Source organism: Petromyzon marinus, unplaced genomic scaffold, assembly GCF_048934315.1.
Source record: "Petromyzon marinus isolate PM22_M1 ecotype Great Lakes invasive population unplaced genomic scaffold, UKy_Petmar_22M1.pri1.0 PM_G_Scaffold_94, whole genome shotgun sequence".
NCBI classification, from domain to species: Eukaryota; Metazoa; Chordata; class Hyperoartia; order Petromyzontiformes; family Petromyzontidae; genus Petromyzon; species Petromyzon marinus.
Genome location: NW_027423051.1, coordinates 544,713 through 566,712, shown reverse-complemented (window position 1 = coordinate 566,712; position 22,000 = coordinate 544,713). Strand labels below are relative to the sequence as shown.

Below are 22,000 nucleotides of genomic sequence, written 5' to 3'. Positions count from 1 at the left end.
CCCCTGCAACCCATTTCGGTCTCTCGTATAAATGAGTTGGTGGCTCTCGATATTTTGGGCCCTTTTCCTACTACGCCACGGGGTAATAAGTACCTTCTGGTTGGGGTAGAGTATTTTACACGGTGGCCTATGGCCTGGGCCCTCCCCAACCAGTCGGCGGCGGCCGTTGTGGACGCCTTTGTTCAAGGCTACGTCCTGGACAAGGGCGCACCAGAACGGTTGCTGACCGATCAGGGAAGAAATTTTTCAGGAGCCTTGCTGACTGATGTGTGCCGCCTGTTGGGCACTAAGAAAGTGCGCACTTCGCCCTACCATCCCCAGACCGACGGCATGGTGGAGCGCCTTCATAGAACTCTCACCGCTATGTTATGCCATCAGGTCGATGAATCCCACCTCGATTGGGACTTGCAGGTTCCGGGGGTCCTCACCGCATACCGTATGGCACCTCACGCGGCGACGGGATTTTCCCCGTTCTTTCTAATGTACGGCAGGGATGCCTTTCCTCCCGCCGACGTTCGGCTGGAAATCGAACAGCCACCGCAAAAGTCAAAGCTCGTTGACCACTTGCGATTGGCCGAGGCACGGGAGGCCGCCATTGAAAATTCGGCTTCCCGCCAACGGGCGAATTTGCGACTGCGGGACCCTCGGTCGTACACGCATCGGTGGCCACCGGGAGACAGGGCATGGCTCCACTGCCCCCAGGTGCCGGTGTCCACGTCGGCCAAACTCCTCAGACCATGGCGAGGCCCGGTTGAGGTAGTGGAAGTCCTGCGTCCCCAATGTGTTAAAATTAGCTGGGGACGGCGTCGCTGGTGCGTTCACCCCTCTCGGTTAAAACCCTTCGTCACGCCACGCGTCCCTCCACAACACACACGACATGGGGGCCGAGTGTGCGACGCGTCCGACGAGCCGGATGTTGCCCCGTTGGTGCCTAACCCACAGCGCAGGCGTGTCATTCCTCCTGCAGATGACGCGGGAGTGACGGCTCCATGCAGGCCACGTTCGGCCTCAATGGACCGTGGAGCAGCAGGTGTCCCCGTGGAGATGCCTAAAGGCCCACCGGATGCTCTGGCTCATCCTCCTCCTTCCCTTGTGCCGCCGACAAAGCCTGCCATCCCCTACGATGGCCCCGCGAAACGCACGCGCGCGAAATCTCGCCGGTTGTTATGTTTTTTTTGGCATGTCTAGTGCCTTGTACATACGTTATGTTGTTAAGGGGGGTATTTATAGTGGTTTAATTGTTCTTGTTGTTCGTGAGGCACACTCACAATTCTTCTACCATTGATAATTTCGGAGTTTCTCATTGTTGCAGCCGGGACGGCTGGAGCTTCCGAAGGAGGGGGTGATGTAGAGGTGTTAACTACGCGCTGTTGCGTAACCTGCATTGCCACCAGGGCAGTGCAGCATTACCCCTGGGTACAACGGTTGGGGTCAGTCGAGGTGAAACGGATCGTGGCCAGGGTTTGGTGCGAACCAATCAGACGGTTCCACGTGGGAATGTATGATTGGTTCTACCTGGCCACGAAGGGGTATAAGACGGGTGACCCAACGGACCTCGGGGAGTTCTCTCCCCGCACGAAGATAGAAGACTGGGCTGAAGCCTAGCTAGGACCCTGGACCAGCCCTTCAGCCCTTCTAAGGGCTAAGGCTCGGCATACCCAGTGGTCAGGACCCACCGGGCCAGCGGTGGGTCAGATAGCCTCCCCTAGGTCCTAGCCGGAGGACTAGGTTAGCGGTAGACGTGTGAGTCCCGCCAAGTCCGGAGGTTGTACCTCCTTAGGTATCAAGGAGGTTAGCGGTAGACGTGTGAGTCCCGCCAGGTCCGGAGGCTGTACCTCCCTAGGGTATCGGGTGAGGGGACCGAATATCCCTCTGTGTGTGTTAAGCATTGTATAAGGAAATAATACAATAAACAGAGTGTGCCTCCTAAAGAAGTCTGCTCGTCCTTACAACACTACAGAACCAAAGAAGATAAATCAAACAGAGTATAGCAAGATTTGGAAACCATATAATGCAACACAGATGGTCAAAACACAACGCAAGGTCAGGTTGATTACGTTATTATTACTGGTAGGAACGAAGTTGTAAACTGAGTGTACCAGCCTGCAATAGATTAATGTGTCCGTCCGTCCGTCCATCCGTCCCCTTTCAATACTTTAGAAGTGAAATCTCGTGCTGTTGGGTGTAAAAAAAAATCCAATGTTCCTACCAGCCCACCCTGCAAGGACCTGTTAATTTATCTTCCGTCCTGCTGTCCACGCCCCCACGCTACTCTCCCACTACTTCCTGTCTCCCTTCCCCCCTCTCTCTTCACCCACTTGGGGTAAACTGTCCCTCAAGGATCGTAGATCGAAGCCCCCCACCGCACCTCGCTCTCTCCCTCCCTGGCCCCCCATCTCTCTCCCTCCCTGCCCCCCCGTCTCTCTCCCTCCCTGCCCCCCCGTCTCTCTCCCTCCCTGCCCCCCCGTCTCTCTCCCTCCTTCCCAACTGAACCCCCCTAACCTCTCGCTCACAAGTCGCTGAAGGTGAGGCGCCCTCTGATGTCTCTCTCTCTCTTCCTGCCGTGCCCTCGCCTCCCCGTCTCTTTGCCTCTCTCTCGCCACGTCTTTGCCCCTCGACTCTTCCAGCCCCGTCGTCTCTCTCGCTCCTTCCGAACTGTGCGCCCCTAACCTCTCCCTTAAAAATCGTTGCATGAAATTGCTCTGATGGCGATCTCTCTCTCTCTCGCTGCATCCCCCACGCCGTCAGGTCTCGCTGCCTCCCGCTCGCCACGTCTCCGCCCCTCGACTCCTGCCTCCCCATCTCTCTCTCCCCTCTTCCCCTCCCGCTCCCCGGTTCCGCCAAGTTCCTGTGCCCCTCGAAGCGAGCCCCGGTCCCTCGCTGCCATTCGTCCGCCCCCCTTCGATGCTCTCCCTCAGGCCTCCCTCGCCCCGTTCCTTGGCCCCCTCTCTCCCTCGCCCCGCTCCCGCCTCTCTCCATGGAAGCTCTCCGCGGGTCGCGTCTCCTCACTCCTCCGGACGCCGTTCGGCCTCCTGCGCACACCTCCTGCACCGCCGCCACCGCCAAAGATCCCCCGTGCAGCCTCGAACAGGCTGTCGGGGGCAAGCGCTGTTAGTGGCGAGCAGCAGCACCTACGAAGGCTACCGGCACTGTGGTACACGAGGGGGGTGGGTGGCCAGAAACCACGGCCGGCACCCCTTTGTCTCCCCAGCGGTGATGTTTTACACGTCCCACAAGGTACTACTTTTAGGCGGAGTCGATCTCGGGGAGGCCCACGACCGGTTCATATAATTGTCACACTTCTAGATTTTTGTTGTTTTTATTTTTTTACCTACGTGACTTTATCGAATAGAACCAAAGAGTATAATTGTCACACTGTTTTTGGGCCGTGAGCAAGGAAATCCAACTCGGGGTCTCTGCAGAGTTCGCTCGAGTTTGCAAACGAAAAAACTAAAACGTGTAGCGCTAAACGACCAAATCGGTGATGACAATTCCTGCTGAACGCCGCAGAAGACCAGGCCCACAACGTGGATAGCAGAGCCACGCCCCACCGGCATCAAACTCTGCCCACACATTGTAAACAAATGCAACTCGTGTAACGCGTAGGCTTTTCGCAAGCAGCATTATTCGTGAATGTTTTTGGGGGTTAGTTCGCGTTATTGTTAATGTGTCGTAACCCTCCACCACCACCGCCCGACACGGACAATCAGTAAAACAAATGCCATTGCTCCACTGTAGGGGCGGCCAGGTGGATTTTCAAGAACGCCAATGTTGGTTTCACTGTTGTTAGATTTACACATTTTGGCCGAGGAGGCGAAAATCCACGAGTTGTTAATTCACGTCAAAATCTGAGAATTCGCGGTGAATCCACAAATTTGGCCTAGTCTGCTGTATCCATCAGTCACTTTCCGCATCAGATATTAACCAACATATCCATGATGCAACGTAACAACTGCAGTCTAACTGCATTTTAAATGGATTAAATAAGCATGGACTGAATGACCATTCATTATGAATATCCCGAGGTAACACCAAAACACACTTTACGCACATTCAACAATCTAACAACAATTCTACACTATGTGCCTGTGTTCAACCAAGTTAGCGATCTTAAAACCATTCAAACTCACCACCACCACCACCACAACCAAACCACCAGAATCGTCAAATCGAAATCCCAACGAAGCGAACGGCGGTCCACAGAAGTACGTCCTGGCACGAGAAAACATTCCCCGCTCAAACACAAAGAACACCACCACCCATACACTCCACACCACCACCACCACCACCACACCACCACCACCACACCCCACACCACCACCACCACCACACCACCACCACCACACCCCACACCACCACCACCACCTCCCCTACACCACCACCACCACACCCCACACCACCACACCCCACACCACCACTACCACACCCCACACCACCACCACACCACCACCACCATACCCCACACCACCACCACCACACCCCACACCACCACCACCACACCCCACACCACCACCACACCACCACCACCACTACCACACCCCACACCACCACCACACCCCACACCACCACCACCACACCACCACCACCACTACCACACCCCACCACACCCCACCACACCACCACCACCACACCCCACACCACCACCACACCCCACACCACCACCACCACCACATCCTACACCACCACACCCCACACCACCACCACATCCCACACCACCACCACCACACCACCACTACCACACCACCACACCCACACCACACCACCTCCCCTACACCCCACACCACCTCCCCCACCCCACCACAACACACCACCTCCCCTACACCCCACACCACCACACCCCAAACCACCACACGCTACACCACCACTACCACACCCCACACCACCACCACACCCCACACCACTACCACACCCCACACCACACTCACCACACTCACCACACACACGCTCACCACACTCACCACGCTCACCACGCTCACCACACACACCACACTCACCACACACACACCACACACACCACATTCACCACAAACACACACCACACACACCACACTCACTCACCACGCTCACCACAAACGCTCACCACACACTCACCACACACACCACACCACACACACTCACCACACACTCACCACACACTCACCACACACACACCACACACACACCACACACTCACCACAAACACACACCACACACACCACACACTCACCACACACTTACCACAAACGCTCACCACACACTCACCACACACTCACCACACACACACACCACACTCACCACAAACACACACCACACACACCACACACTCACCACACACTCACCACACACACACCACACTCACAAACACCACACTACACTCACCACACACTCACCACACCACACTCACCACACTCACCACAAACGCTCACCACTCTGTTCACACACACTGTTCACACACACTGCTCACCACACTGTGCCCCGGAGAGGCCTACCCACCTGCTGGGAGGCCTACCCACCTGCCGCTGGGAGGCCTACCTACCTGCTGGGAGGCCTACCCACCTGCTGGGAGGCCTACCCACCTGCTGCTGGAGAGGCCTACCCACCTGCTGGAGAGGCCTACCCACCTGCCGCTGGGAGGCCTACCCACCTGCCGCTGGAGAGGCCTACCCACCTGCCGCTGGAGAGGCCTACCCACCTGCCGCTGGGAGGCTTACCCACCTACCGGGAGGCCTACCCACCTGCCGCTGGAGAGGCCTACCCACCTGCTGGAGAGGCCTACCCACCTGCCGCTGGGAGGCCTACCCACCTGCTGGAGAGGCCTATCCACCTGCCGCTGGGAGGCCTACCCACCTGCTGGAGAGGCCTACCCACCTGCCGCTGGGAGGCCTACCCACCTGCTGGGAGGCCTACCCACCTGCTGCTGGGAGGCCTACCCACCTGCTGGAGAGGCCTACCCACCTGCTGGGAGGCCTACCCACCTGCCGCTGGGAGACCTACCCACCTGCCGCTGGGAGGCCTACCCACCTGCTGGGAGGCCTACCCACCTGCCACTGACAGTGGTACCTGGAGCGTGCTGACGCTCAGCTGATGTGTCACACCGTGGCGAACCCCGCAGCTAACTCATTCACGTGGAGCAGGCCAAGAAACGACATTCCAGTCGTGGGCTGAGCTCAAAAGGGCTAACTCGAGCACCATCCTGCGGCGGGGAAAGGAGGCGGTGCAAGAGGTTCAGCCGAGCCCACAACAGCCAAGAATCTGCTGTCTGGGAGAGGGGGGTGGGCGCTGTTAAACCCTAGCACATGGGCGAGAAGCCGTGCATGTGTGACGAGTGCGGCAAGACGTTTTTCTCACGCTCGGCCTACAAGTATATATATTTTTCTATTCCACTTGTGTGTAAATCTGTGTATACCCCGGATATTTTAGAGATGGCAATTCTCCTGCTGTGTGTCCTACTGCTGTCCCTCCCGGCCATATCTAGTGTCACACTCAACTCTACAAACGGCTACCCTCGTTATTTTGCGTCAATACTTGTTGCTCGATTTGCCACTACACCTGCAAATGAAACAGCTCATAGACACTTCTACACTCCATCATTGTATCCTTTTAAACCCTATCTTTGTCCCATTACTTCACCAGCACTCCTTCCAAACTTCATTTTGCTCTTAAAAATAACACCATCTGCGAGCTGCTGCTATTCGTCCAAGGTTCGCCGCTCTTCATCCTTTCACAGAAAATACTTATGCAAACTGTTAATTCTACATTTCTTATTCCTGGGTGGTATTGAGCTTCATCCAGGCCCAAATGAAAAGAGCTCGTATAATTCTGTAGATTTTTCTGGCAGGAAAGGTGTTGGTGTTCTACATATCAACATCAGAGGGCTTGTGATTAAATTAAGTCAACTAAAACTAGAAGTGGCAAATCTTGATCCGGACATTTTTTGCCTAACAGAAACATTTCTCACTCCTGCCGTCAATAACTTGCAGATTACGATTGAAAACTACAACCTTTTTCGGCTTGACTGAGGATCTAAAGGAGGTGGAATTGCCATCTATGTTCGTAACACTATTGCATGTTCACCAGCTCACTCTTTGTTTAAAAAATGTTGCTTTGAAGGTCTGGCTCTCAGAATAACTCTCCCAAATAATCAACAGATATTGGTAGTGTGCTGCTATAGACCGCCTTGTGGGAAGGATGTTGAAGCTGCATCGGCACTGAGAGAGCTTTTTGGGGGCCTCCCTAAAGGTGAAATAATTTTAGTGGGTGATCTAAATTGGAATTGGCTAAACCTGCCGGCCGTGGCCACAAATTTTACAAATGAATTTAACTTGTTTCAATTAATAAATGTCCCCACAAGACCCAACCTAAAAAATCCGGGACAGTCAACTCTGCTTGACGTCCTATTGACAAATGCCCCTCACAATTTCGCACTGACTGGTGTTCTGGGTAATAACCTTAGTGATCACTCCTTCATTTTTGGTGTGAGATCATCAGCCAGACCCAAAGCCCCCCTAAAATTGTTGAGAAGCACTCTTTGAGGCACTTCAGCACTCAGGCATTTACAAATGATGTGCTTCACTCGGATATTGATAAGGTCTGTGATATACCCAACCTGACTACGGCTTGGGAGACTTTCAGGTACACATTTCTCCAAATTCTTAACAAACATGCTCCGTTGGTTAGATTTAAAACTAAAGGCAACCGCCCACCATGGTATGATCCTTTGATTACAAAGCTCATGAAAACTAGGGACAAGGCTTGGGCATGTGCTCAGAAAAGTAATTTGGTAAATGACTGGCTAGAAAACAGGATTTTAAGGAATAGATGCGTAAAAAATACGGCATGCAAAAAATGCCTATTTTTCCTCCACTCTCCTGGAATCACATGGAAATGCCAGGATTTTTTGGAAAACAATCAAATCTATCGAAAAGGCATCCAAAACAGAAAATCTGCCCGTTGAGCTTCACCGAAATGGGGAATATTTTTCAGATCCCAAAAAAATAGTTGACAATTTTAACCTTCATTTTTCTGAAGCTGGTAATCTTTTTGATAATGTATTGGGAGTCACCCCTGCTCCTGCAAATTCCTACACCCCTGTCCAAACATTAAACGAATTTAGTTTCCAACCAATCCACGAAAGTAATGTTCTGAAACAACTGTCCTACCTCAAAGGGTCCTCCTCTACCGGAGCAGATAGTTTTCCCGTCTTTGCTCTACTGTTGGTCACCTAATATACAAACCTATAGCCCATATTTTCAACCTGTCCATCAAAGAAGCATCAGTTCCTCTAGAATGGAAACATTCCTATGTCCGCCCACTTCACAAAGGGGGCCCTAAAGATGATCCCAATAACTACCGACCTATCTCAATTTTGTCCCCATTGATGAAAATTTTTGAAAAATTATTGAACTACCAAATTAGCAGTTTCCTGTCCACCAACAATCTACTACATCTAAAACAATCTGGGTTCCGGAAAAAATACAGCACCACATCTGCTGCATTAGACTCTTTGAATCAAATTTACAATAGCCTTGATAATAAGCAGTACTGTGTCTGTCTTTTTCTTGACCTGTCCAAAGCTTTTGATACAGTTGACCACAACACCCTGCTTAGTAAACTAAGTTGCCTCGGTTTTTCCGAGAACACAGTACAATGGTTAAAAAATTACCTCTTTTCTCGCACCCAAACTGTATTCACAGATGGTTGGAGGTCAAACAGTGTTAAGATAACAAAAGGGGTTCCACAGGGTTCCATCCTCGGCCCCCTCTTGCTCTCTCTTTATGTCAATGACTTGGGCACTGAACTGGATCATTCCAGGGTAAATCTTTTTGCAGATGACACGATACTGATTACTGCTGGCCGCTCTCCGGATGACGTGATTGCTAAGCTCCAGGGTGATTTCAACAAACTACAACATCAGCTAGTTTCTCTTAAACTAGTCCTGAATACCTCCAAAACCAAGGTGCTATGCTTCTCTCCGGGACTAAAGCAGGAAGTTATTTTTCCCCAATTACATTCCTTGAATAATTATCAAATAGAGCAAGTCAAGATCTATAAGTATCTTGGGGTCATCCTGGATTCAAAACTTAGTTTTGAAGATCACATTGATTATATTGGTAAAAAGACAAAAATAAAAATTGGTTTTCTGTATCGACACAAGCACTGCTTCCCCCCAATGTTCCGTTTGGAATTGATAAAAGCTACCATACTGCCTCTACTTGACTACTGTGACATCGTGTATAAATCAGCCCCAAGTACTGTACTGAAGAAGCTTAATTCCATCTATCACTCGGCCTTAAGATTTGCATTGAACTGCCCATATAGGACTCACCACTGTGATCTCTACATTGAGTCAAACTTAACATCTCTTAATGTTCGACGGCTTGTGCACCAGATCTTATTTATTCACGATGTCCTTACAAAAAATTCCGCAGACTACCTACTGGATCTCCTCTCTGTTTCAAAGAACAAATATGACCTCAGGTCTTCGCTCATTTACCAGCTTCACATTCCCTATTGCCGTACAAAAACTGGAGGAAGGTCCTTTGCTATTGATGCCCCCAGGGTCTGGAATGCTATTGCCAATAAACTGCAACTTGAACCACTACCTATGAGATCTTCACTCAAAACTGCTCTAGAGGAGTTGTACAACCCTAGCTGCCACTGCTATTCAGTGGCCTAAAATATGGGTCTAGATTTTGGTGTTATAATTTATTTATGTAGTTTATTGTTAAAAATTCGGTCACAGTCCCTATGATCACTGTTACATTGGATTCATGGCTTTTATTTTGGTGATTTTCGAAAAGTTTTTTTTTGTTTTGGCCATGTTTTTGTTTATAGTAGTACGGAGTTAGACTGATGGCCTTAATCTTAGTTGTCTTGTGGTTGTTGTTATTTGACTTGCATCCCACTGGGATTTTTGCACACAGCATTGGTGTACGGTGCTATTTTAGGAATATTTTGATATTTTTTTCCTGTATTTTCTGTTTGCACAGTCACATAACCACTGTAAGATATTTTCTTGTTCATGTTTTTGTTTGTTGCGGTTGCACCCGATTCAAGAGCCGAATGGCTCACAGGGCTATACCAAATAAATGAACTATGAACTATGTCCTAGTTCGACAAAATCTACGTCAACACGTAATACAAAACTACAATTCGTGTTGCAGAGAATGAACCTCCTCTACGTGTAACCTTTGAGTGGTATGCCACGTAACTGATTAATGATCCGAGTGTTCTCCCTATTTCAAAGACAATGAGTTGCTCCAGAGGGAGATGCTTCCTGAAAACACAAAAATACCCTTGTTTGGTTCTTTCCTCCAGTCTCATCCCTTCACCTGATGAAGGCCACTTGTGTTGTGGCCGAAACGTCGTGAGAATTTTATTGCGTGATTTTATTTGATCAATTTATTATTTTATTCTCATTCTACGTGGTGACTTTACCTAAAGAACCAAAGAAGATGAATCCTTGCAGTCACGAAAGCTTTAAATCGAAAAACAAAAATACCCTTTGACCTGTATCACAATAACAATGAGTCTCACCTGAGTAAGCTGTACAGGTTACTTCCATAACACACACTTTGTCCTAACATCACTTATTCAATGTTTGACCCTTACAGACAAAATGTTACATGTACGCACACAATCAGACAAGTATTAATTCTAAATTATTGACAGGCATATTAACAAAATTGAATTACTGCACTGAAATATACTGCATCAGGTTACATCGCATTAACATGAAGCTATTTTTAAAAATACGCACCGTCTGCTTAACAGTGTATGTACAACGTGCTATTGTATTGTCATTCAAAACGAGTAGGCCATTGCATGCTGGCGTCTGGGTCAAAATTGCTCAAATTCTAAACATTACCTACAAACTCCACAACTAAGATGCCACATCAATCATCGCCCCCTACTGACAGGCTCTTGTCCACATGCAGGCCGGTGCAGGGCCACCACCTTGTGCCACACAGGGGCAGCTGCTACTTGGGGATGCTCTTCAAGTGTTTGAGACGAGATACAAAACTCCGAATTGCCAGAGGCGATTAAGCAAGCACCATATAAATGGATTTTAAAACCGAGTGAATGCTTGGGAGCTTATTGGCTCTCGCTCCTGGTTCGAGATCTACCCAACCCACAGGTCCACAAAAACTGGCCGCTCTAACCATGCAGGTTTAACCTAGGAACTGAGTGTCCAACTTCACATTCTTGTCATTAAAGGCCTGTGACAAAGGTGCATCCATTGGAGCGACCAGAGTGGAGTCGGCTCCGGGAGAGGCAACCACCTTGCCCCACGGCGCTCCTCCACTTCGAGGTCTGCGGAGTACTTCGCCACCACCACCAGCGTGGCGATCTTCACGGCTGTGCTCACTTTGGTTCTGCTGCTATCGCAGCCAGTGGTGGAACTCCTCGGAGGATCTCGGCGTGGGGGTTCGAACATCAACGGCTCCAACACCACCACCACCACCACCACGATCAACAACTACTCGGGACTCGTGAAGGACGTCTCTCCACCGGCAGCGGTCGCCACCTGGGGACCGATGTTCACCAGTGCCAGGACATAGTGGACAGCGTGCTCCCTGCTCTACTGCAGGCTATGGGTCAGCTGAGCGGCAGCTGCCAGGACATAGTGGACAGCGTGCTCCCTGCCCTGCTCCACGTCGTGCGTCAGCTGTACAGCGGCTGCAAGGAGGCCATCGGCTCCACCGTGCCGCTGAACACCCCGCACATCGCCGTGCGTCTCCGGCGTTTCGTACGTCGCAGAGTTGAGTGAGCAACATCCATCGTCGTCGTCACCATCAGCCACGGTCAATCCACTAGCGGGTAGAGACCTCCCCCGTGCCGTCGCCACCTCCCACGATGCCGCTGTGCGGTGATCCACCCAGCGCCTGACACGTGGAGCGATTTCATTGCTTGATCTCCCCACTGGGCATCCTCTCGGATGACCCCCTCGCCGCCCATCGGCATCTCTCGCCCCCTTCGCGCCCTCCACCGTCACCCTCAACTCTACTCGCGGTTAAATTTTGATTTAAAGCTTTTGTGATTGCAGTAATTCATATTCTTAGCTCTTCCGGTAAAGTCATGTTGAAGGGAAACAATAAAATAAATATATATAAAAAATATAAATTCTCACGACGTTTCGACACACCTGAAGACGACCGTTTGTGTTATGGTCGAAACGTCATGAGAATTTTTATTGTTTTATATATATTTTATTATTTTGTTTCCCTTCAACGTGACTTTACCGAAAGAGCTAAGAATATCCACTCACGGTGTTTTCAACAGCCTGGTTGGGCACTGGAACGATATCCCGGACAGTACCGGATTAAGCTCGTGCGGGTCCTGTGGCATATATTATAATGGTGCCCAAAATAAAATAAAAAAACACAATTATCAAAACGCAAAGTTTACACATCTACCGGGTCTCCACTTGACTTTGGATTGTCTCGGAGGAAGTCCACCCACACCTCCACTTCCACAAACTGCTGGGAGTTGCCTCGCTCTGCCTCACAGTCAGAAATCTCCTCCTGCTTCACGTTGCCTCTGTCGATGTGAAGGTCCCATTTTGGAGTTGAATCTTCATCTTCACATTTCACCTTCACTCCTTTGCTCTTCACTTCTTCACATTTCACCATCACCTCTTCATGTTTCACCCCGATACCTTTAAAAGTGTCCAAGCTGGGATTTTCTTCCGGTTCTTGTTTCATGAGGGATGGGCTCATGGTGGCACTTTGACTTTCACAAGCTGATTTCAGACTCCACTCCTTGTGGATCTTCTGATGCTTCTGTGTTCTCTGGTGTACTTGAAGTTGTTGTTGCTGTGCAAACGTTATCCCGCACGGAGTGCACCTGAAGGGTTTCTCTCCTGTGTGTGTTCTCTGGTGTACTACAAGAGTAGATGAATGTGCAAACGCCTTCACGCACATACTGCACTTGAAGGGTTTCTCTCCCGTGTGTGTTCTCTGGTGTTCTACAAGAAGAGATGAACGTGGAAACGCCTTCATGCACACACTGCACTTGAAGGGTTTCTCTCCCGTGTGTGTTCTCTGGTGTGCTACAAGAGTAGATGAATGTGAAAACGCCTTCATGCACACACTGCACTTGAAGGGTTTCTCTCCCGTGTGTGTTCTCTGGTGTGCTACAAGAGTAGATGAATGTGAAAACGCCTTCCCACACACAGTGCACTTGAAGGGTTTCTCTCCCGTGTGTGTTCTCTGGTGCTCTGTCAAATTTCCAGTCCGGTCCGTGCTGTATGCACACCGGTCGCATTGTTGACTTGCCCTACCGAGCTGCGCTGAGTGCATTTGCTCCATCAGACCAATTCTGCAGAGGAAGCGTCAGCTGCAGACAGAAAAAAATAATATCCACACTATCTACACTTCAGTATCGATGCACAGAGGAAAGCATATACACACAGTAACACGTGACTTACACGTCTATACTTATTCACATATTCATGATATAGTGGAAAAGTGTCCCAAATTCATCACACGGACTGTTATGGCACACAATGAGAGGGCAAATGGTTATAAACATGCCTGGAAGCCCTCGTATCTTCAAAATGAATGTTCACCAAAAACTCCGAGCACACAATTTCAGCTGTCTGGCTACAAAAGGAATATTTATGAGAGCTAAATTCAGCTGACATAGCAAAGGGTGTTGAAAACAATATTATTTGTGTTAGGCAGAAATGCATAAATTAACGTTCAATCGCAACTTAGAGGTGTGAATCCAGGCTCAGATGTCCTTGAATGCTGGGATGAACAGTTCCCACTTCAGCTGAATGTGTGTGCTGTGTTCACCTCCTGTTTCCATTATTATAAAGAGTTCCAGAGGAAAACAAAAATAAACTACTGTTATGATAAAACCTCCGTGTTCGACAGAGTTAATAGACGTTACTGCAAACACAAACTGTACACTGTCACTGGGTAAACAGGCGGTGGCGTGTCTAGAATCATGCCTGGCCACCTTCATCTGCTCAGCATTAATGCTTCCTCACTGCACCAAGTAATTAATTGAGGATCAACGAACATAGCCGAGGCTAACTGGAGTTTGCGTGTCTCTCTCCGTGGTGAGATGTTAACTACCTCACCTGGTATACAGGAAGTCGTGGGTTCGATCCCGACTCTGACACCTGCTGTATATTTGGAGTTTGCGCGTCTCTCCGCTGAGTGTCTTTGACCGATAGACATTGACACACGTATTCTTGTTTCTTTCATTAAAGTTACGTAGATAGAAAATAACAATAACAGATAATAGAATTACATTAAATAAAGACCATTTGTGTTGCGATCAAAATGACGTGAGTTTTTTTGCTTTATTCACAATTATTTATTTATTGTATTGCTATTTTTATTTAATTTTCTATCTACGTGACTTTACCGAAAGAACCAAGAATATTAATTCCTGCAGTCACCAAAGTTTTCAGTCAAAACATTCACACACGTTGACAAAGCCTCACCTTGTGTTGTTGTGGGCAGGTCGCTTCTGATAACAAGAGTGGTATAGCAGCTCAAGCGGGCTTGGCCTGCTAACAAAAGAACGAAAATCAAAACTGCGTGAATATTTACAATAAAACAAAGTTACAAAGTGGCGAGCCGGGTGAAGACAAATTAAACTTAAGCGAGATAATTAAAGTGAACGCAATCAGGCGAGGGCAGGAGGCAGGGCCCCGCGTGGCTAGGCCCCGCGTTGTAAAGTTCCAACCTGGACATCGATTCCAATGCTCGCTGCTACTCAACTGACATCCCTACGAGAGAGAGCGAGGCTCTACCTTGGTTAACAACAACAACCACCACCACAACCACCACCACCACGACAACCACAACAACCACAATCGCAATGATAATTTCTCACCTCGGATTTCAGTGCAGGAAGCGTTAGTTTCCTGCTACCTCGTGACGTCACCCGGCAGCAGGTGACATGACGTCACATCTGGGGTACGAAACACGCTCCTCCCACAATGAGCCGCTCCGTAACTGAATAAATTAGAGAATGAATAAATTATGTTAATGTAACATGTCCCATATGTCGTGGGCAATGAACCCGTCGCAATAAACTCGTGACGGCTTTAACGAACACATTATGCTAATGAGCCGCCAGTCACTGGGCGTAGCTTTGCCCAAATAAGGATTGGCACTGGAACGCAATCGGCAGTGACCCAAGCGGAGGTGACGTCACGCTCAAGAGCGCGGTGGAATACCTTGGTGACATGACGTCACTAGCAAGGTACACCTCACCCTGGCGTTTCACGCCGATGAGGTAATGCAGAGTGGTGACGTCACAGAGCGGGGTTGGAGTTTAAGTTGATTTAGATTCATTTTACATTGTTCCCTCCCTTGGGTGTGTGGGCTCAGCTACAACAACGTGGACATTATTGTGTATACACTGTGTGTGTGTGTACACTGTGTGTGTATACACTGTGTGTCTGTGTATACTGTGTGTGTGTGTACTGTGTGTGTGTACACTGTGTGTGTGTACACTATGTGTGTACACTGTGTGTGTGTACAGTGTGTGTGTGTGTACACTGTGTGTGTGTGCACTGTGTGTGTGTACAGTGTGTGTGTGTGTACACTTCTAGATTTAAAGCTTTCGTGACTGCAAGGATCCATACTCTTTGGTTCAAAGGGTAAAGTCACGTAGGTCAAAGATGTTGTACTGTCCCCTGACGATATCCTTGTCAGCTTCGATGTGGTCTCTTTGTTCACCAAGGTCCCAGTACCTGATACCATTGAAATAATTGAAAATTTGGTCCAACATGGACTAGACCCCGACACACCTGCACTGGTTAGGCACTGCCTCAACAATACCTACTTTACTTGGAATGGCTCCTACAAACAAAATGAGGGTACCCCCATGGGATCCCCCTTATCACCAGTGATAGCCAATATTTTCATGGAGAAATTTGAATCAGACGCCATCCAGACTTCCACCCTCAGACCTTCCCTGTGGAAGAGATATGTGGATGACACTTTCGTCATTTGGCCACATGGCCTCCCAGCTTTGAACCTTTTCCTACACCACATCAATTCCAAACATCCCGCCATCAAATTCACCATGGAAGTGGAGAAAGATGGCAAGCTACCATTCTTAGATGTTCTGTTTGAGAGGAGACCTGATGGCTCATTGGGGCATTCTGTCTACAGGAAACCCACCCACACAGATTCCTACTTGAAACCTGATTTCCACCACCACCCAGCCCAAAATAATTCTCTCATCAAAACTTTATACCATAAGGCTCATTGCATTTCGGACGAACACCACCTGACCAGTGAATTAAAACATGTACACCTGGCCCTCAAAAGGAATGGTTACTCTGACCGTATAATCCGCCAAGCTGTTTCTCCCTCCATACAGAAACAACAACTTGATACTCCGGTCAAAACCATCACACTACCATATATAGCAGGCGTTACTAAAAAGATTTCCAAAATTCTAAACAAACACAAGATCCAGGTTCGGTTCAATACAGTACACAAAATTCGTGATCTGATCCCATCCGTGAAGGATGTCATTCCTGACTTACAGTACCCCGGGGTTTACAAATTGAGTTGTACCTGCGGTGATTGCTATATCGGGGAGACAAAGCGACATGTCTCTGACCGAATCCGCGAGCACAAATCAGATTTGAAACACGGCAAAACGAATTCTTCTGCCGTGGCTGATCACTGTTACAACGCTGTGGGTGATCACGATATCATTTTCTCCGATACCAAGGTTCTTTGCAAACCCACGGGTTTTTATCAGAGATTTGTTCACGAGGCAATTCAGATCTACAAACACAGACACAATTTCAACCGAGATGGTTTCAAATTTAGCAACCATTGGAAAGATGTTCTAAATCGAACTAAACATTAAACTAATTTCAATGGTACAGTATATTTTTCAAGTAGTGGTACCCCAAACTTTCGCAGCTCTTATAAATTCCCTTTTCACACCATCAATAGGTAAACTCTCCCCCCCCCCCTCCCGCGCCAAACGGCAAGTCCACCGGCACGTACAACACCTCTTTTCTAAAATCGGCCAATCAAATGCTAATTTTTCTTTGCTAATTTCTTTGTCAGGACACCATGTTTGCTCGCACAAAGTTTAAAGGTCCGCGGTCTGAGCGTGGTTGTGTTTCGCTAAATTCTCCTGTTTGATTTGTACTAGGTGCCTCAGTGAATGTATATGCTCTGACTTTAACATAGCTATTTCTGTGACCAGTTACAAGCTAATCATTCAGCTATTTCAATGCTAAATTCTATGCTAATTCCTTTGTCAAGGGGTGCCTCTGCGGATGTGTATACTTTAACTTATCTATTTCAATGAGCCATTTCAATGCTAAATTATATGCTAATTCCTTTGTCAAGGTGCTTTGTTTCTTCTCACACAGCTTAAAGGTCGTGATCTGCGCGTGGCTTTTTCCACTCCAGCGCTGTCCTCCAGACAGTCTCGTCCCTTCACCTGATGAAGGCCGCTTGTGTTGTGGCCGAAATGTCGTGATTTTTGTTATTTTATTTTTTACCTACGTGACTTTACCCAATAGAAGCAAAGCGTATGGATCCTAGCAGTCACGAAAGCTTTAAATCTAGAATAGAAATGTAATGCAATACAACACAGAGAGTCGGCCAACATAAGAGTCAACACCCCACCTTGTTGATAACGTTCTTCCAAAGATTGCTCAATTTGAAAGAGAGACAAAACACAGACAAGGAGACACACAGACAGAGAGAGATAGAACACAGAGACACACAGAGAGAGATACACACATACAGTGAGGGAAAAAAGTATTTGATCCCCTGCTGATTTTGTACGTTTGCCCAATGACAAAGAAATGATCAGTCTATAATTTTAATGGAAGGTTTATTTGAACAGTGAGAGACAGAATAACAACAAAAAAATCCAGATAAACGCATGTCAAAAATGTTATAAATTTATTTGCATTTTAATGAGGGAAAAAAGTATTTGACCCCTCTGCAAAACATGACTTAGTACTTGGTGGCAAAACCTTTGTTGGCAATCACAGAGGTCAGACGTTTCTTATAGTTGGCCACCAGGTTTGCACACATCTCAGGAGGGATTTTGTCCCACTCCTCTTTGCAGATCTTCTCCAAGTCATTAAGGTTTCGATGCTGACGTTTGTCAACTCGAACCTTCAGCTCCCTCCAGATTTCCTATGGGATTAAGGTCTGGAGACTGGCTAGGCAACCCCAGGACCTTAATGTGCTTCTTCTTGAGCCACTCCTTTGTTGCCTTGGCTGTGTGTTTTGGGTCATTGTCATGCTGGAATACCCATCCACCATCCATTTTCAATGCCCTGGCTGAGGGAAGGAGGTTCTCACCCAAGATTTGACGGTACATGGCCCCGTCCATCGTCCCTTTGATGCGGTGAAGTTGTCCTGTCCCCTTAGCAGAAAAACACCCCAAAGTATGTTTCCACCTCCATGTTTGACGGTGGGGATGGTGTTCTTGGGGTCATAGGCAGCATTCCTCCTCCTCCAAACACGGCGAGTTGAGTTGATGCCAAAGACCTCCATTTTGGTCTAATCCGACCAAAACACTTTCACCCAGTTGTCCTCTGAATCATTCAGATGTTCATTGGCAAACTTTAGACGGGCATATATATGTGCTTTCTTGAGCAGGGGAACCTTGCAGGCGCTGCAGGATTTCAGTCCTTCACGGTGAAGTGTGTTATCAATTGTTTTCTTGGTGACTATGGTCCCAGCTGCCTTGAGATCATTGACAAGATCCACCCGTGTAGTTCTGGGCTGATTCCTCACCGTTCTCATGATCATTGCAACTCCCCGAGGCGAGATCTTGCATGGAGCCCCAGGCCGAAGGAGATTGACAGTTTTTTTGCGTTTCTTCCATTTGCGAATAATCGCACCAACTGTTGTCACCTTCTCACCAAGCTGCTTGGCAATGGTCTTGTGGCCCATTCCAGCCTTGTGTAGGTCTACAATCTTGTCCCTGACATCCTTGGAGAGCTCTTTGGTCTTGGCCATGGTGGAGAGTTTGGGATCTGATTGATTGATTGCTTCTGTGGACAGGTGTCTTTCATACAGGTAACAAGCTGAGATTAGGAGCACTCCCTTTACGAGTGTGCTCCTAATCTCAGCTCGTTACCTGTATAAAAGACACCTGGGAGCCAGAAATCTTTCTGATTGAGAGGGGGTCAAATACTTATTTCCCTCATTAAAATGCGAATCATTTTATAATATTTTGACATGCGTTTCTCTGGATTTTCTTGTTGTTATTCTGTCTCTCACTGTTCAAATAAACCTAACATTAAAATTATAGACTGATCATTTCCTTGTCAGTGGGCAAACGTACAAAATCAGCAGGGGATCAAATACTTTTCTCCCTCACTGTAGGCACACAGAGAAACAACGCCTCTGTGTCGAGGCCTTAAATAGAGAGAGAGGGGTGCAGAGAGAGAGAGGGGAGGGGTTTAGAGAAATCCGCGAGTCAATGCAAGGCCGTAGCCATGGAGTCAACATTGGGGGGGGAACAAATCTACCAGGGGCTCTGGGGTCTCCCCCCCCCAGAAAGAAAATCTAAATTTGAAAACTAATTTTTAAAATATTGAAAAATTTCACTAACACATGGGATGGAATTTGTATTATTTGATACAATATTGTATAATATTGTATTGTATTACATTGCTCTGTTGTTTATTTTTTAACTTTTCTTGTTTCATAGTATGTAATGGCAGAGATTAGGGATTCATAAAGTACAACGCAATCATACAAACACAAATCTACACATTGTTACATGAAGACAAGTCCACATTTTGTGGCCAAGGTTTAGCAAATTGTTTTTATTAACATAGCATAGCAATTATTATTTTAAATAATATTTTTATAGCAATAAATTGGGGGAGACATTTTGAGCATGTTTGATTATTGTGGGGGGATATGTCCCCCACCAATATATATTATAATTATTATAATATATTATAATTACGGCCTTGTGTCAATGAGAGATTTGGAACTTTGGTGACTGCAGGAAATAATAATAACACGAGTACACGCAGAGAGAGAGAAAGCACACTTATATTCTTGGTTCTTTCGGTAAAGTCACCACGTAGAAGGGGAAACAATAAAATAATTAAAATATTAAACAATAAAATTCTTACGACGTTTCGACTGCACCACAAGCAATCATCATTAGGTGTGAAAACCACAGCAAGAAACCACAGCAAGAAAATGTTCTTGCTGTGGTTTTCACACCTGATGATGATTGCTCGTCTTGCAGTCGAAACGTCGTGAGAATTTTATTGTTTGATATTTTTATTATTTTATTGTTTCCCTTCTACGTGGTGGTGACTTTACCGAAAGAACCAAGAATATGAATCCCTGCAGTCAAGAAAGCTTTAAATCAAAAGCACACTTAATCAAAGAAACTGAGTAAAATTTTTGAAATGTAATGCAATGCAACACAGAGAGTCGGTCAACACACAATAAACGCATAGCCTGGTAGATTACTTTCTTACAAAGATTGCTCAACTAAGCGAGATAATTGAAGCAAACGCGATCAGGCGAGGGCAGGAGGCAAGGCCCCGCGTGGCTAGGCCCCGCGTTGTAAAGTTCCAACCTGGACATCGATTCCCATGCTCGCTGCTACTCAACTGACATCCCTGAGAGAGAGAGCGAGGCTCTACCTTGGTAAACAACAACCACCACCACAACAACCACCACAACAACCACGACCACCAACACGATAATAATTTCTCACCTCGGATTTCAGTGGAAGAGCGAAACGAAGGCTTCCTGTTACCTCGTGACGTCGCGCGGCAGCAGGTGATATGACGTCACGTCCGGGGTACAAGACACTCCCCTAGCACGAGCGGCTCCGTAACTGAATAAAATTATGTTAATGAGCTCGGGCCATATGTCGAGGGATGGGGGCGTGGGTGCTGAACCCGTCCCAATCAACTCGCGACGGCTTTCACGAACTCATTATGTTAATGAGCCGCCAGTCACTGGGCGTAGCTTTGCCCAAATAAGGAATGTACAGGAACAGATATCGGCAGTGACCAAGCAGAGGTGACGTCACGATCAAGGGCGCGGTGGACGGGGGTGGGGTGAATACCTTGGTGACATGACGTCACTAGCGAGGCACACCTCCCAACGGCGTTTCACACCGATGAGGTCATGCTGAGTGGTGACGTCACAATCAGGGATGGAGTTTAAGTTGATTTAGATACATTTTCCATTGCTCCATCTCTTGAACAGAGACCCTTGCGTGCGTGAGCTCAGCAACTACAACGTGGACATTACTGTGTGTACACGCTGTTTCTGTGTGTACACACTGTTTCTGTGTGTACACTGTGTACAGACTGTGTGTGTACACAGACTGTGTGTGTGTACACACACACACAGTCTGTACACACAGAAACAGTGTGTACACAGTTTTTGTGTGTACACACTGTTTGTGTGTACACACTATGTGTGTACACTATGTGTATACACTGTGTGTGTGTACACTGTGTATACACACTGTGTGTATACACTGTGTGTGTACACTGTGTATATACTGTCTACACTGTGTGTGTGTACACTGTGTGTACAGTGTGTTGTGTGTACACTGTGTGTACACACTGTGTGTGCCTGTATCTCTGTGTGTGCCTGTGTCTCTGTGTGTGTGCCTGTGTGTGACACCTGATAATGATTGCTTCTGTTGCAGTCAAAACGTCGTGAGAATTTAATTGTTTTATATTTTTATTATTTTATTGTTTCCCTTCTACGTGACTTTACCGAAAGAACCAAGAATAAATATCAGCTCTATGTTTTCAAGTAAATACATTTTGGGTAGTGAATAAATTATAGTCTTAATAAGCTACACATGACGAATTGTAGGCAATTATAGTTATAATCAAAGACATTTTTAAACAATCACGTGGTCCCTGTAGTCACCGTTAGAGACACAAAATCTGCTTGAAAACAGTTTATCAACATATATGAATACATTGATTCGAATAAGCAGAGATAATTTCCTATTTATGGCATGCCAGCTATGTGTCAGTTTTCGATATCAACAT

The 22,000-nt window shown here is 47.5% G+C and overlaps 1 long non-coding RNA gene across 2 annotated transcripts; it reads right to left on the bottom strand.

The window, feature by feature from the left end:
• Positions 1-2,478: 2,478 nt before the first annotated feature.
• On the bottom strand, positions 2,479-20,750 carry LOC142922430 (uncharacterized). Of its 2 annotated transcripts, none has more exons than XR_012940052.1 (4): positions 20,695-20,750; positions 14,833-14,954; positions 14,438-14,506; positions 2,479-3,092 (listed from the first exon to the last, which is right to left on the bottom strand). It is a non-coding gene; the product is annotated as an uncharacterized LOC142922430 (long non-coding RNA). The 2 variants fall into 2 exon arrangements; XR_012940053.1 differs by having other exon boundaries at positions 14,438-14,503.
• Positions 20,751-22,000: the final 1,250 nt, after the last annotated feature.